The sequence below is a fragment of the Triturus cristatus genome, chromosome 12 (assembly GCF_964204655.1).
Source record: "Triturus cristatus chromosome 12, aTriCri1.1, whole genome shotgun sequence".
NCBI lineage: Eukaryota > Metazoa > Chordata > Amphibia > Caudata > Salamandridae > Triturus > Triturus cristatus.
Window position 1 is genome coordinate 494325557 of NC_140595.1, and position 15385 is coordinate 494340941.

The following is a 15385-nucleotide window of genomic DNA, read 5'->3' on the forward strand; positions in this document are numbered from 1 at the left end:
ACTGCAAATAGGGTATGAGCCGTGGATGGGAAGACCTCAAGCTGGACAGCCTAAAACAAATAAAGCCAGAAAGTAGAAAACAAGGAAATGTGAGTTGCAAACCATAACGCCAATAGTAAGCAATGGATGGAAGGCATTCCCAGGGAAGCTTTGAGAATGTCCCCAAGATATTGTTAACAAACCAGACAGCTGTGCTGTATGGTAGGCTCCAGCCTAAAAATGCTGCCTGATAATATTATATTATTGTTCCAGAGAGAAACGCATTTTTAGAGACAGTCATTACTAGTGACCGCGTAATAATTGCCCTAGCGAAATTCTTAGGCTGGATGTGGGCTATCCGCAGCAAAGTTGCTAATACTCGGAACGTAGCCAACATGTAAAGGGATAATTCCCTTATAATCAAACTATTGTAGGTACATTTAAATACATGTTAGTTTTTAGGACGATTTTAATAATTTTTTTATGTAATTGATTTTACAAATTTACACCTTCTGAACGGGAAATATGAATGCATAGCAGGATGGATCAACTTATGGTTTTATGTGAAATTTTCATACTGGTTTTATTAATTTTAAAATATTTGTATGATTGGGCTGCTATAATTTTTAGTTTGTGATGAAATTTAACGGTCCATAACATGAGTTTATTGATGTATCGTTGTCTTTAAATGATTTGATAATCGAAATAAAGACTAAATAAACGGTAAAAAAAAAAGTAATTGATATGAAATTTATTGCACATGATAAAATCTAACTCTGCTGAGTCAGAATTTGTTGAGTCACAATGTATTGGGTGCAATAATACTACACAATTATAAATACAGGTTTTGGGGGAATAACATGCACATTTTGTTGCTTACTGCATCAAAATACTCATATTCTTGTAAATACCGGGCATTTTTCGTCTGATAAATATTGGTAGGGCTGACCCAATTGCTGCACATATCGCAATTAAACAACTCACTCGTAATGAGGACCTTAGAGGGCCGTCTCATAGCCTCTTTATGAGTACCCCGGGTGTCATCTCCAATAATTATCCTACATAATAAAATCCGACACCGATGTTATCTTGCATGGAAATGATGGCGTATTACAGGATTTGCCTGCAAAATGGGGTATAACTTGCAGATTTTGGTGCTTACTTCTCCAAAATCCGGTTGTCCTGGTGTTTTCTGAGTTATTTTCCACACATACATTTTGACAGACTTAACCTGCTGAAATGTATGCGTGAATGCGGATGTTATCACGCCCAGCATTTACCCAGTGCAATACAATTTCCACGACTCATAATTCCGATATGTGCGGTAGAGGAGTTACTGCAGATATGAAAATTATATACAGTGCTTAATATGTGCTGGTAGGTTCCGGTGCTCAGCACCGGCACTTAATTGTCAACACAGGCACTTATGGCTGTCTGTCACATGGTGGCGCTGTGTGCCTGATTTAGAGATGAGAATAACAACAGTTGTTTATTAATTCAAAATAAATTACAAGTGACTAATACCTGCCGTCCAAGCTGTTCTCATAGCTTTGGGGCCTGAAAGTGTGAATTGTCACACTTGTAGGGGTGTGATTGTTATAAATTGTGTTGGTACTGTAATTGGCGACACTACCAGGGGCAACGGTAATGCAAGCTGCGTCAGCCTCCTATGGGGGCCCTGGCACTTATTGTTTTACAAATTAAGCACTGTATACGCGTCTCTCGTGATGAGGCCCTTATGTCCTAACTAGAAGCCTTCCTGTAAATCGCGCTGCAAAGACGTGCAGTGGTAATACAAAAATTACGTTCAGGCAATTCTAAGCATATTGAAAATGTTCAGTAAACATAAGGAAAGCGTGTGGTAAAAAGGTTTCGCCTTTGTTTGCATTATGGATTTGTATTTGCTTATTCTGGCTACCTGTAACTGCTAATGATCGCTGGAGATTACGTAACGTGTCACAGTAATTTATTGACAATGTCAAAATGCAGCAATGTGATAAGGCTGTCTGGTTGCCTGATTTAGGGCACCGAAAAGGTTCTGGCACGTCACCTTCAGGATATAAAAGAGAGGGTTCATCTGACTATTGGAAGGGGTAAAGAAAGAAAGGTTTTTTTGGTCAGTATATTCCAAAAATAGTTTATATACGCAAAACGTAAAAGATATTCTTAAATCACATTCCTGTAAAAGCTCTACCATGAAAATGCTTGTAGAAAAATGTTCTCACGAACCAGCATATGAGCCACGTATTGTTTGAACACTCTGTTTACTCGAGTATCTATTTTGCACCTACATCTTGGAGAGGATTTTACAGTTCACACTAAAGCAAATAAATGCAATGGGCTCGTGCCACAATCTCACACACGGCGGAATAATGATGCAGACGCATTTTTTTACGGTTTTGATTTTACCACCTTATAGAAAACTTTGGGGCAGATTTACAAGCCCCTTGCGCCACTTTTGCGTCACTTTTCCCATGTTAAAAGTGACGCAAAAGTGGCGCAACGGGCTGGTAAATCTGCCCCTTTATTCCCCGCTGAGTGCTTAGGAAATATTTTGAATTGTGTTTTTCAACCATGCAAACCTCTTCCACTGGCACCACCATCAAATACATTACATTTAGCTTCAAAGCCTCGTAGAATCATAGCAGAATAAACCAAAGCCGTATGAGTGCAGTCTTGCAAAGGAAAATGTAACTGCGCAGAGGCCACCATGCAGAGACGCTGAAGAGCGCATGCGCGGGGGCAGCATCGGGGACCCGCAACAGCACGGGCTGCGTGACGGCTCCCTCCTGTTCATTTTGTACTGGTAGTGCAGTGCGGTTTGTGGAAGACAGCTCGCGGGGGAGGGTGCGGGGGTGGGTGGTAGTCCTTTGAAGTCCTTTGTGGTGGCTGTCTAATCTAGGGAAGAGGATTACTTTCATTCTGCCAGAAGCACATGACAGTTTGATAATTAATGAGCGTCATAAAATTCTCTTTTCCTATTAGATACCCATTAGTAAACCTGGGACGGCTGTCATCCTAGACAAAACCATGCCTGGCGTCATTTTATCCCCACTTCAAAGGGGATCTCCCACTGTCTCCCCTTGAATGCTCTAATTGTGTTGCATTCAGTCGTTGCCACGGATCTGCATCTGTAACAAGGCCCTCTGTAAGTACAGCCTCGCTGATTGGGCGAAATGCCAGAGCGAGCAAAGGATGAAACAGGTTGAATTAGTAATGGGTATTGAAATGTCATTTTAAATGCTCTTCTGTTCCTCTGCTGTCTCTTCTTCGGGGTTCCTTGTAATTCTGTTGTGTTTTGTTCCCGTGGCGGTGAACAGGACCAGAGGAGTGTGAAGGCCGTTGTAAACTTTATGTGAGGGTTTTCAACAGGTACTCGGCAATCATAAACGAGAAACGAGTAAAGAGTTGGCGTCGCTGCCTTGCAATCTTCTCACTCGCAATTTCTGAAAGAAATAAGAGACGATTTCATTGGTCCATGCGTATTGAACGTTTATTCGGTAGGTGATGGTATGAGGGGAAAATTCCTTTTAACATTCCCTTCCAACTATCTCTTTAATTGTGGCTGACAATGTATCCATAACATATATGTTCCACTGTGTGCCACCAAGCTAACAGTGATGGCGGGTCCCGTTGAGCAACCTGGTCGCCAAAAGATGTGGAATTAGTTTACTCATCGTAAAGTACCAGGTTATCGATTGGAAATATTCTGTATTGTCTTGCACCCCATGAACATGCTATCATCCTACTACATTTGTGAAAGGGATTGCAATGGCAGAAGGATCTCTGACCTTGTCTTTATAAACGTTGGAGATTGGAGCCTGTTTGTTTTTTATTTTGAGGCTTTGAGGATCTTTCTACACGTACCGTTGGAACGCTTAGGTGCTTCTTCGTTCTGCTGAGAAAAGACCTCTGACATCTACCTGTACATTTCTAAAGTTGATACAAACAATTTAGTTGCATCTTGTCTCATTTCAAAAGAAGGACAATAGTTTGTAAGTGCTGTACTTCAAATGTTCACAGAACCTGCATGAATTTCAAATAGGAAACGCCCAAAAAGTAAAGATAGGATTTTAGTCTATCTAGATCATTCACTGCAAAGTTTACTGGTAGTGCCAAAATACATCGTTCATATATCAATAGGCCACAAAAACTCCTACTGAGTTATCAACAATTATATAATGTTGCCTACGATAGGAATGGAAATAATTGTGATGCAATCTTCCACTTTGTACTTAGACATTACCATGTCCAATGAAAAATAGATACATTTACTAGGACATTTAAAGTCCATGCCAAGCAGTAGCAGCACTGGTAGAGCACCATACGGTACAGACCTGTGCAAAGAATAGGGGTGGGTGGAATTCTCGGAGTGTGGGGTGTTTCACAAAAACTTTACAAGATTCCAGAGAATTTCATGAGCGGGCGGAGTTTGGCACATCGCGCTGATTTTTAGCGCCGGGACCTTATCCAGCGCAAAACATCAATGTGGCTGGCACCAGGTGGCGCACTAGAAGGCGCTGTTATTTTCTGCTGCTCAAGCGAATGGTCGCTACATCCCTTGTTGAGAAAATCTTGCTGGGGGGATATTCGCTCGCCAGCCTATCCCTTAACACCACACCACCTGTACTCCTCATTAGAGCCCCGGTTCACTCAGACCGACGTAACAGATCTCCGAAGCCGCGGATTCCAGCACCTCGCCCAACACTGCATTGTCAGTTTTGAGACCGTAATTATTCCCGACACCTCGGGCCTCCTTTCAGGCCCGCCACATTGACCAATTCCCGAATTCAACTCCTGCGCCATTGCCTGCGCCGTTGGGAACCATACGGAATTCCGACTTCCTACTGGTCGCGACACCTGGCCCCATCCTGATCTCGCTTGTGAGCCCCTACAGGCTTCTCCGCCTCGGTCCATCACACGTCCTACCCTGGTGGCTTCCAGGTGACGCGCTCTAACTGTCCTCATTGGCAACTTCTCAGGCACTTCCCAGGCACTTGTTTTATTCTTTTAGTCCTGATGAGATTCCTACTGGGATTGAAACGTCGTCGACTCACATCTTTTACTCTATACTGATTGTAAATTGTGGAGTATAAGATGTAACTTTTGTGACTTTCTGTTCACCTATATTCACGTATATTGCAAAGTCACATTTTAAGTCACTTGCCTGTGGTAAGGAAATCGGCTGATTTCCCTTTACCCTGTCACGGTTTTGCTCACTCACCATTTGCATATTAATTGTACGTTCTACCTGTTTGTTTATTAAAACCCCATCTTTAACTTGCCATAATTATAAGTCCAATGTTTGATTCCTTACATTGTGATATTGCTTTATTTAAACTGTTTGGGACCCTTGTTCTTTAAATCAGGCATTCTAGCAGCCAAAATTCATGTTAGGGGATGCAAATTCTCACTCATGCTCACCAACTTAAAGTTGGCGAGCCACGCTTGAGAAAAAACTCTGCCATACGGCAGTTGGCTGAATTTTGCCAAAACTCCTCGTTACAAGCGTAACGCAGAGTGGGCAAAACTCAGCCAACTTCTCCAGTCGAGCGGAGTTTATTGCCCACCCCTAGTGAAGACCAAGGTGGCTAAGCGTTGCCAGAAACAGTGCTCAATGCCATACTGAGAAGGATTAACAGGACATGCCTTCTCCTCTTTTGCATTCAAAGTAAATCCATACACCACGAACCAGGAAAGCATGCAAAGTAATATGGGTTTAAAAAACATACACTGTACACATTGAACAAAATTCACCATAATTTGTTTGCATATTAACAGCAACTTATTACTAACATAACTTTCAACATAACTTCCAAGACAACAATATTGAATTCAGTCAGAAATTCAGAATTCTCCCTTTGTATGACTACATTGTCAGTTATCTTCACAAAAATCTGATCCTGTTACATACACATCAATCACAGCAGTAAACATTGTATTCATCCAATTGGAATTTTGCATTGTGTAAACAGTAATCTTGAGAAAATTTATCTATGCACCGTTTTGATAGTATTGTTCTATCCTCTCCACTTTCCTCATGACTAACCATTTCATGGATTTATGATAACAAATCTCCAGTCATATTTTAGAAGTAGATTTTGTAACAGTCAAAAACACATAAAATATTTTGACCATAAAATAAAGTGACAAGTGTGCAATGGACAAGTAGAGGTACCTAGAAATCTTATATCTAGTTGTATAGCAACCTATTTAGCAAAACCTACATTATATTGTAATAAAAAATAAAAATGACAGGTGTATTGTGGAAGTAACTTCAAATTTCATATTTTCATATATTTGAAAAAGAGAATTCTTGTGTAAAATTCATTTATGTTTTGATTTTTACGAAGGCTTTTTGAGTTATTAATATCCCAAGGTGATAAAACCCTCACCAACCTCAGGATACTCAGAGCCAACAAAAACTCATACTACTAGCACCTACTTACTAAAATATTCAGAACAAACAAAGGAATACGTTGTAAATGCAAGCACAACCTAGGGGTATATTCACAAGAACGTGTGCTAAACATCTCCAAAAAATGTTAACGCAACTTTACACATCTCAGCCTATCGCGGGAAAATAACCCAGTACCAACGTGGAATTCACAACACGGCGGTACCATGCGATAGTCCGTCGAAAACGCGGCCAATGTCCGCGATACAACCACCTCGACGGAGATAAAAACACAAACCTCAATGCAAAAAAACATGCGATGTGTCAAAGCACAATGAGGAAATCAGTGATAAGCAGAGCCAGGCCTGCAATACACACATGGCAGGCGGGAAAAATCACTATAAAAGTAGAAAAAACACTCAAACACAAACTGACCAACACCCAAGCACCATGGAGGCAGCCGGAGCATGCGCAGAGGACGAGCGCAACCCCACAAGCACCCCAGACGGCCACCCTGGGACCTCGGGGACAGGGAAGGGCAAGGACAAGAAGAAGAGAAAGAAGAAGTTCAGCCCGCAGGAAAACAGGATCTTAGTCACGGAGGTGATGGAACACCATCAACAACTGTTCGTCACCTTCAACGTGTCATTTGGCACCAAAAATGGAATATGGCGGGACATCGTGGACAAGATGAATGCCGTCGGAGAGCACAAAAGATCAATAAATAAGGTCAAGAGGTGATGGACTGACATCAAGCGCTAGACCAAGGATAAACTCGCAGCCAACCAGAAGGCAGCAATGCAGACTGGAGGTGGGAGCCCAGCGCCTCAGCTCGTGCTGGATGAAATGCAGGAGCTGGTGTCATCAGTGTGGAGCCTGTGGCCAGAGTCGGGAGACCGGACACTGCTCGACAGGACACAACACAACCGCAACAGGGTGAGTAACCACCAGATACTGGGGGGACGGGTGGAGATGGCCACAATGGTACACATGCACAATCAAGAAGAGCACAGTGCACACCCACAATGACTCCGGGTCATGGCCCTGATCTACAGACTGTCACAATGAACAATGCCATGCTGTCTGAATGTCAACATGTACCATGCGGCTACATATATGTGGACACATTGTAATACACCATCTCCCCTTCACATTGCAGGGGCACCGTCAACAGCTCCTGCAGAGCAGTCCCAGCCACTCTTCACTGATGACAAGGAGGACACCCCCAGCATCGACACCCAAGCCCTCCAAGACATCATTGACATCATCTGCAACTCATTTCCAGGATCAGGGCAGCCCAGTTGCATCGAGGAGACCCCACCCACTACCCAAACCACCCAGCACGAGGCACCCACAGCCCCAGCAGTCTCCCAAGACCCCCAGGAACAACACATGGCCTTCCAACACCGTGTGCCGGAGGGCCAGAGGGAGATGGCTGAGCAGGTGCGGGTGGGGTTCGATATCATGGCTACCAAACTGGACGCCATCCATGGGTGTATAGGCCCGCTCCATGGTCTCCAACGAGCCCTGACTGACATCACTGGAGTCATGACGCGAAGAGAAGAACACCTGTCCGCTTAGAGTGGCTCCAGCGATCTAAGTCATGAGCTGGCACACATGCGGAGGCTCATGGAGGACATGGTGCGGATGGAGGCGGAAAGGATGGCAGCCACCGCTGCACATCAGTGAAACGTAGCTGGGATCTACCATGCCCTGCAGATCCTCATCATGGCATTGCTGCCACAAGGTGTGGCGCTGATGAATGCTGCTGCCCCCACACATCCACATCTCTGCCCCCTGATGTGTCAGTGCCTCACAGTGAGGCAGGCGTATCCACTCCGGCACCTGATGTGTCAGTGGCACACAGTGCCGCAGCCGGTACTGCAACACCCACAGGTGGGGAAGAGCACACATCCGAGGATGAGGACGTTGATGGGTTTGAGTTCAGAAGGAGGCACTAGCATTCATTTCCGCACATGGCCCCATGACCTTCCACTGACCCCTGATACACTCCGCTGCACTTACCTTGGACCGCAACATGGACTGCCATTTCCTGTTCGATGACCAATGACACGGCAACCAGACTATGGACTGTATCCTTCCTCTTCTGCAGTACTTGTCATCCCCAGATGGACTCTGGCTGGCCCTCCACGGGTCCATATTGTGTGGTGTTCTTGGCATGGCCCTGTACTGCTCTAGATGCAAAACTCCACTGGATGTGCAATAAACATCCAGTAACGCACTGCTGTGTCATGTTTTTCATCATTCATGTTTGAATGCTTGGATGGATGTAGGGACAGTGTTTTCCCTTACGTCAATGATACTCATCTAGTGGGATGCCAGTCACAGTGTGCTACATTGCCTATTGTGTTCCGGGTGCCGTGGACACTACAACAGGGACACACGCATTAGTCATTTCCTTGTCCGGACATGGACTGAACCACGCCCAGAGCCCCCGAGTCATTGTTGCAAGCCCTGCGCTGGTCCGGCGTATGCCAGGCCAGCCCACTCCGCTTACGCTCCGAGGGGGGCCCACATAGCTACTTGTCTCAGGCGTACTCGCTGGTGGTGTGCAGGTCACTGGTCTAGTTGTCAGCATCACACGGCCACTCCCTGAGGGCAGGTATGCACACACACTGCACCCATCCGGCACAGACATCACAGGCCATGTGACCCCGCAAATATAATGGGCCGACAACGTCACATTCCCCTCTGCTGGTGGTGACTGGATGATGGACGCTCCACGGTTCTCAATCATAATGGGCCCATGAGTTGTTGCGCACAGGTTCAGTGGCACCCGAAGCATTGCGGCCGTCACAGGCCTACCACCATGTGGCGCTGACTGGGGTTGCACAGGGTTAGTGGCACCCGAAGCCTTGCAGCTTTCACGGGCCTACCACCATGTGGCGCTAACTGGCGTTGCACAGGGTTAGTGGCACCGAAATAGCTGAGCGGGTGTGCAGCCTGCGATGATGACCTGTGCACTGATGTGGTCTCCGCCATTGATGACTCAGGACTCAGCATCATATGTGGGACCTGCTGGGCCGGTCCGCATGGTGTTGACCATGCCATGGTGGTGGGACGGGGCCTGGAGCTTGCACAGGCACATGGTGTGCCCACTGATGGACATACCAGTGGCAGCAGGTGAGCAGTGGGGCATGGGTGCGCAGGGGCGGCGGTGTCTCTGTCTCTCCCTTCCTGTCCTTCCCTCTCTTTCTCTCTCTGGCTTTCTTTCCTTCTCTGTTTCTCTGTGTCTCACTCCTTTGATGTGTGCATGACACACATCCTGATTTTGTGCTTTGTATTCCAGGCTGTGACGTCGAGATTGTCCCTGACAGACCCGACAGGAGTCTTCCGCATTGGTGTTTTGTGTTGTATTTCAATAAAGTTTTTTGTTGTTACTTCAGTGCTGTATGACTGTTTCTCGTTCTTCTGGCCACACATGTGTGTTTTTTGTTTGCAATGTGCGTCATCATGCGCTTTTTGTGGCTCTTGTGTCATGCACGGTATGTGTATGTCGGGGGTGGAGGGGGGGCTGGGGGTGGTGGCGGTTGGTGTTGTGACCCTTATGAGTATCGGAGCTGCATGATCATTGTCTCCATGGCATCTGTGGGTCTTCAGGTCTGGCTCTCAGCTGGGCTCCCTTTCATGCTGTGGGTAGTTGCCCTGCTTAGCACCAGCAAAAGGCAGGTGTTAAATCCCTGGTGCTACCACAGCTTAACGCCTGTTTTTGGTTCGCTTTGCAGATCTGGCAGTTCATTGTGAAAGTGGGGTTGTGTTTTTTTCATGTGTTTTTGCATGGGAACGCCTACTCTGCATCTCATTAGCGTTAGTTGGTGGTGTCCGCCTTGGAGTTAAATTTTGGGGCAGTTATCGCCAGAATACTGGCGTTGTCTGCAGTTTACACCAGCTAGTGAATGGGGTGTTAAATCTATCTCCACTTTTGATGTGTTAAGGTGGAGATAAATCGGAGATAGGTCCTTGTGAATAAACCCCACGAGTCTTTAAATGGACAGATCACTTAAAAATGGTCCCTCCATGGAAGGAGGTGGGATCTCATGAAGCAGGCCCACTTGAGGGTGGCAGAGGCTATGGAAAAGATGAACCAGCTAACAGATGAAGTAACAGGCCCAAGTTTAACAATAAAAATGCATGAGGATCTGTTTGCTGGGTTGAGAGACTTGCTCTCTAGAGAGCCAAGGAGAGGTGGGAGGGATCGCCCCAGCCAACACCCAAGAACAGTTCAGGTTTGCCAAATCACAACTGTTATGCCTGATAAAAGGCACAGACCATGACAACAACCCTTAGGCCTGCAAGAAATATAAAGAAGTGCTAGCATGAGCCAACGCTGATGGGTTAGTGGTGGCCTGGCCTGAACTCACTCAAGCAGCCAAAGCAGTGGACTCCAAGGCACTGTGGCATATTTTTGCACATGGCAAGTCAGAGCAAACAGCTATGTCCCAGGGTGGGCACCCTGGGACATAGCAGGAGCCGGCCTTGGAGGATGGCATTCCCAGGACCATGTCTGTGCCGAAAGAAGGAGGGATTTTTAATTGACTTTCCATAACCTGGGGTCATGTTTGTATGGGTACGTTGAGAGTACTATACCTGACCCACCTGTTTCATCCACACACTGGCAAAAGGAGGGAAGAGATGATTGTATAATTTCTTGCTTTTATAAAGGACTCCCACATATCCCAAGTAGGGATTTGCTTTCCCACTTTTGGAAGCTCAGGTGATCTATCTGACTCGCTGGGCAGGCATCCAACAGAGTAAGAAGGTAGGACAAGTAGGGGTCTGTTATTGCACATATATCACGTGGCATGAGTTCTCGCTAAGTTAGTTATATACCAGCACCTTCACTGTTTTTCTTCTTTGATATTGAGTTAAGTGTATCCTCACTCCTCCTGGAGAATGGTAGGAATCGACACAACAGATCCCTTGCCCAAAATGCATGAGTTAAATGGGTCACTCTTCCATTGCATACTGGGAAGTCGCGCAAACACGTGATATATATTCACATCTTAAAATTTGAACGTGTACAAATACATGTGCTAGTTTTAACAATAACTGCATACTCTGAAAGAGTATTTTATTTTATTTTATTCTATCCCAATTTATGCTTTCAAATGAATATTTCACTCACCTTGTACAGTCTTGAGGAGGCCGGAAGCAACCAAGCCAAAATGCATCAACTTTTTCATAATAGGAGTTCACAATAGATGGAATGAAAAAGTTTGACAAGGAACACTAGTAGGAGTCCACCATATACATATAAATCTATGAATATGAGACTAGCGTGTAGATTGGATACATTAGTTGACTACTTAAAAGGCGGACCCTGTACAGAAAACAATACATGGGCCACCCCCTTGTTTGACAAAAAGAGCAAATGCAGAATGAAAGTGGAATTCTGAAATGTATCACATATTGTATATTTTTGTATTATATGCAATATTGGAATCACATTGAAAGACTGAAATGAAGAACTTATCTACAGGTATCTTGGGTAGTGTTTGACAGCAATCGAGTGTACCACTAGCTCAAACAAAGTCCAAAACGTAGTAATAGACTATTGTTGATAAAGAAATATGATAGAATGTATTCCTCAAAGGCTAGTTGTGTTGTTACAAGTAATTAATTGGTCTAAAGCCTAGAGGGTTAGTTAGAATACCCCCAGTTTTTCACTCTCAATAAATCGACGAGAGGATGCACAAGAATTCTGTATAGCTATTCTTGGAATTATAGCGAATGAGACTTTGCCACACACAGATCTTTTTGGTACTATTGGCAACATGAATGTTTCCAATGCTGTAATGCTTTCTCAACAGTTACAGAATTTGAAAGATTTGTATACCTTACTATTCCTGATTGTGAATCCATATAATTTAAAATTTCTATATATCAAGCTGTGCACTTTTGTTCAACTTGTGCATCGAAGGTTGTGTCAACACTTTGGCTAATTAAGGGGTCTATTATGATGTCTGGCGGATCGCCACTACCCGCATGGCAGTGGCGATCCACCCAACATCATCCCATGGCCGCTTCCCATTTTCCCCACCATATTATGATGGCGGAGGGTACCGTGGCGGATGGGAAGACTGTCCGCTGCTTTTCTGCCCGGTCGACGAGCCGACCGGGCGTAAAAGGGTTGAATATGGTGGCGGTGTCTGCTAGACACCCCCATCTATATTACGATGGGAGCGGGAAGCAGCTAATGCCGCCATGGAAAGGCATGCAGATTTTGCAGTTGGGGGCCTGTTGCGGGCCCCTAGGATGTTGGGGGGGCACATGGCCCCCCTGCATTGGCACGGCCAAAGTGGCAGGCACCGTGCGGTGCCTGTCACCTTGTGCATGGCAATGCAAAACGTGCATTCACAGCATTGTGTCGGGCGGTGCTGTGAGCACCGCCCGCCACAATGCTGGAAATAGAGGATGCCACCGCCACGGTGGTGGTGGCATCCTAATTGCCGGTGCCGGACTGCCGCACCGCTGGCGGCCGGTCCCAGCACCGCTAGGGTGGCAGGCGGATGAAAGTCCGACCGCCATCCTAATAGGCCCCTAAGTATTAGGAGCCTGATTACGATGCAGGCTAGAAGTCGACGGTCCCGCTGCTCTTATTACGATGCCACCGCCTTTACGGCAGTCACAATGTGTATATTTTTTATTGCGGTTTGTGCTGCAGGCTACAGCACACGCCCCAATAGAAAAAAAACACATGAAACACATCCCTGCACCATGTGGCAAGCACCATGCGGTGCCTGCCACATGGTGCAGGGATGTTTAGTGTGGCAACATAGGTGCCCACCAGGCCCCATAGTGGAGGGCCAGAGGGAAGGGAGCCTCCAAAGTCACTTTCCACCTGCCTTTTCATGGAGGGTGAACTACCAAAAAACAGGGCAGGCAGATAGGGACATTGCAATCCCTACAGCGGTACCTGAGAAAGCACCGCCCTCATTGTAGAGATTACTGATCCTCCGATGCACTGAAGGGCTCCTTGAGCCAGGCGCAAGTGTAGCGGATGGTCCCTCCGCAAGATGCCTTCACCCACCGCATCGTAATGTGGCGGCTGGACAGCAGGGGCAGATGTCGGTGATTCTGACACTGACGAGCCGTTGGTGCCGGACCCACCGACATCATAATCAGGCCCTTAGTTTTAATGATACAAAAAATCGCTCCAGATAATATCAAAATTAATACCATAATTACTGATTTCATTGCTACCCAAATTCCCATTTCTGGATGGCCTTTCACTTGTATTGCCATTGTTTTCCATTATGGAGAAACCACTTTTTCGGAACATTATACTATATATTAAAGGAACAATGCCGGATAGACCGAATGTGATGACACTAAGTTAACCTTTAAACACAGATTACCAAAAAAATTGCAAAACTCTCACCTGCTTAGTCTAACTCCAAAGTTTAAATTTAAGGTGCAACTGTATAACAAACCAGGAATATTGACTGGACGTGGTAGATAATAGCAATCAGTAGATATGTCATTATGTGTCCTATCATGGTTGATGACTTCAAAAGAAATCTACAAGCTTAGTAAGAAATTGTGTTACTTACTATTTTAATTTGTTTTGTACTTTTTCAAAAAATGCCAATTGTACTAGCACAGCATTTATACAGGCTTTTTCACAATCCATTTGATTTGTGTTTTTACCCAGTTTTTCATGACGAGCACAATATAATGCTTATCTGCACCTTATTAGGTTCTGAGTGATTTCATATGTTTATAACAGTATTGTTACACCTATCAGAGAAACACTAAATAAAACTACTTGCATTTATACAGTATATATTTTAAAAAATGGGAGCATGATATTTCACATTTTTTTTTAAAGTTTCAATAAAATATTACCTACAAAATACATAATCCATTTAATTTTGCTTACTTATACGTACTTACGTAATAAAACTTACCATTCACCTACCTTTTCTTTTACTGTTTATTCACATAAAGAGTTTACTGCACCTGTGTGGGAAAATGTTACGATTGCAACTAGCTGTTGTTTAAATAAAAATGAAAATAATTCTGAACAGATTTTTTTTTTCTTTTCGTTTTTAACATTTTTCAGTAATTTTTTTTCCAAACTACTGGCCAACCAGAACAGCAATAACAAAATGTGCAACACACAAAACTGTACAGAACGAAAGATCCTGCCAACCCAATAAGCACCCTATGGATTTTGGGAAGGGCATCAGTGAGAAATTATTAGCTCTCTATGAATGTTTAAATCACTTTCCCCTGTAACTATCACTGTCTGGCAGAATAAACCGTACATCGGTGGACTGGCATACGGCTCGACTACATGGAAGCCTTTCCTTAGCAGATCCACTGGGACCACTGAGCTAGGTGGTGGAATAGAGGGTGCTGAAGAGCCAGTAGATTTGCCTGCAAATGAAGTCTGGACGGCCAAAGTGGATAGTGCTACATTGGTGTCTTCAGCAGTTGGTGCGGATGCAGCGTCTTGAAGTCCTGCCAAATCTAACTGTCTTTTGCGCTTAACCTGGGCCAAAGGTTTTGAGTACATAGGTTTAAGATGCTTCCGTATGTCTGTAGTACCCAGGGAGTACTGCTGACCACTCCCCTGCATAATCACCATGTGACATAAGGTGCATGTCACGTGCTGTTTATTCACTTTGTTTTGACCAGCAAGTAAGGTAAAAACATTCCACACTACAAACTCCTGAAGGCACTTTCTTCTTTCCACCTCCTGCTCCTTGTGGGCAATGACCTCCTCTTCCTCCTTCATTGCAGCCCCATGGACACCCAGGAGCCGCTGGTGCAGGTAAGCATGGTGGGGTGGAGGCAGGGTGGGGAAGAGGTTGACAGACGACAATGAGGGGAAATAACATAAAAAAAAGAAAAACACTTACCTTGTGCTCGCTGCATCACCCAGTCGGTGATGCGGCGAGTGCAAGGTAAGTGTTTTTCTTTTTTTTATGTTATTTTCCCTCGTCATCGTCTGTCGACACCTTCCACCCGGCCCCACTACTC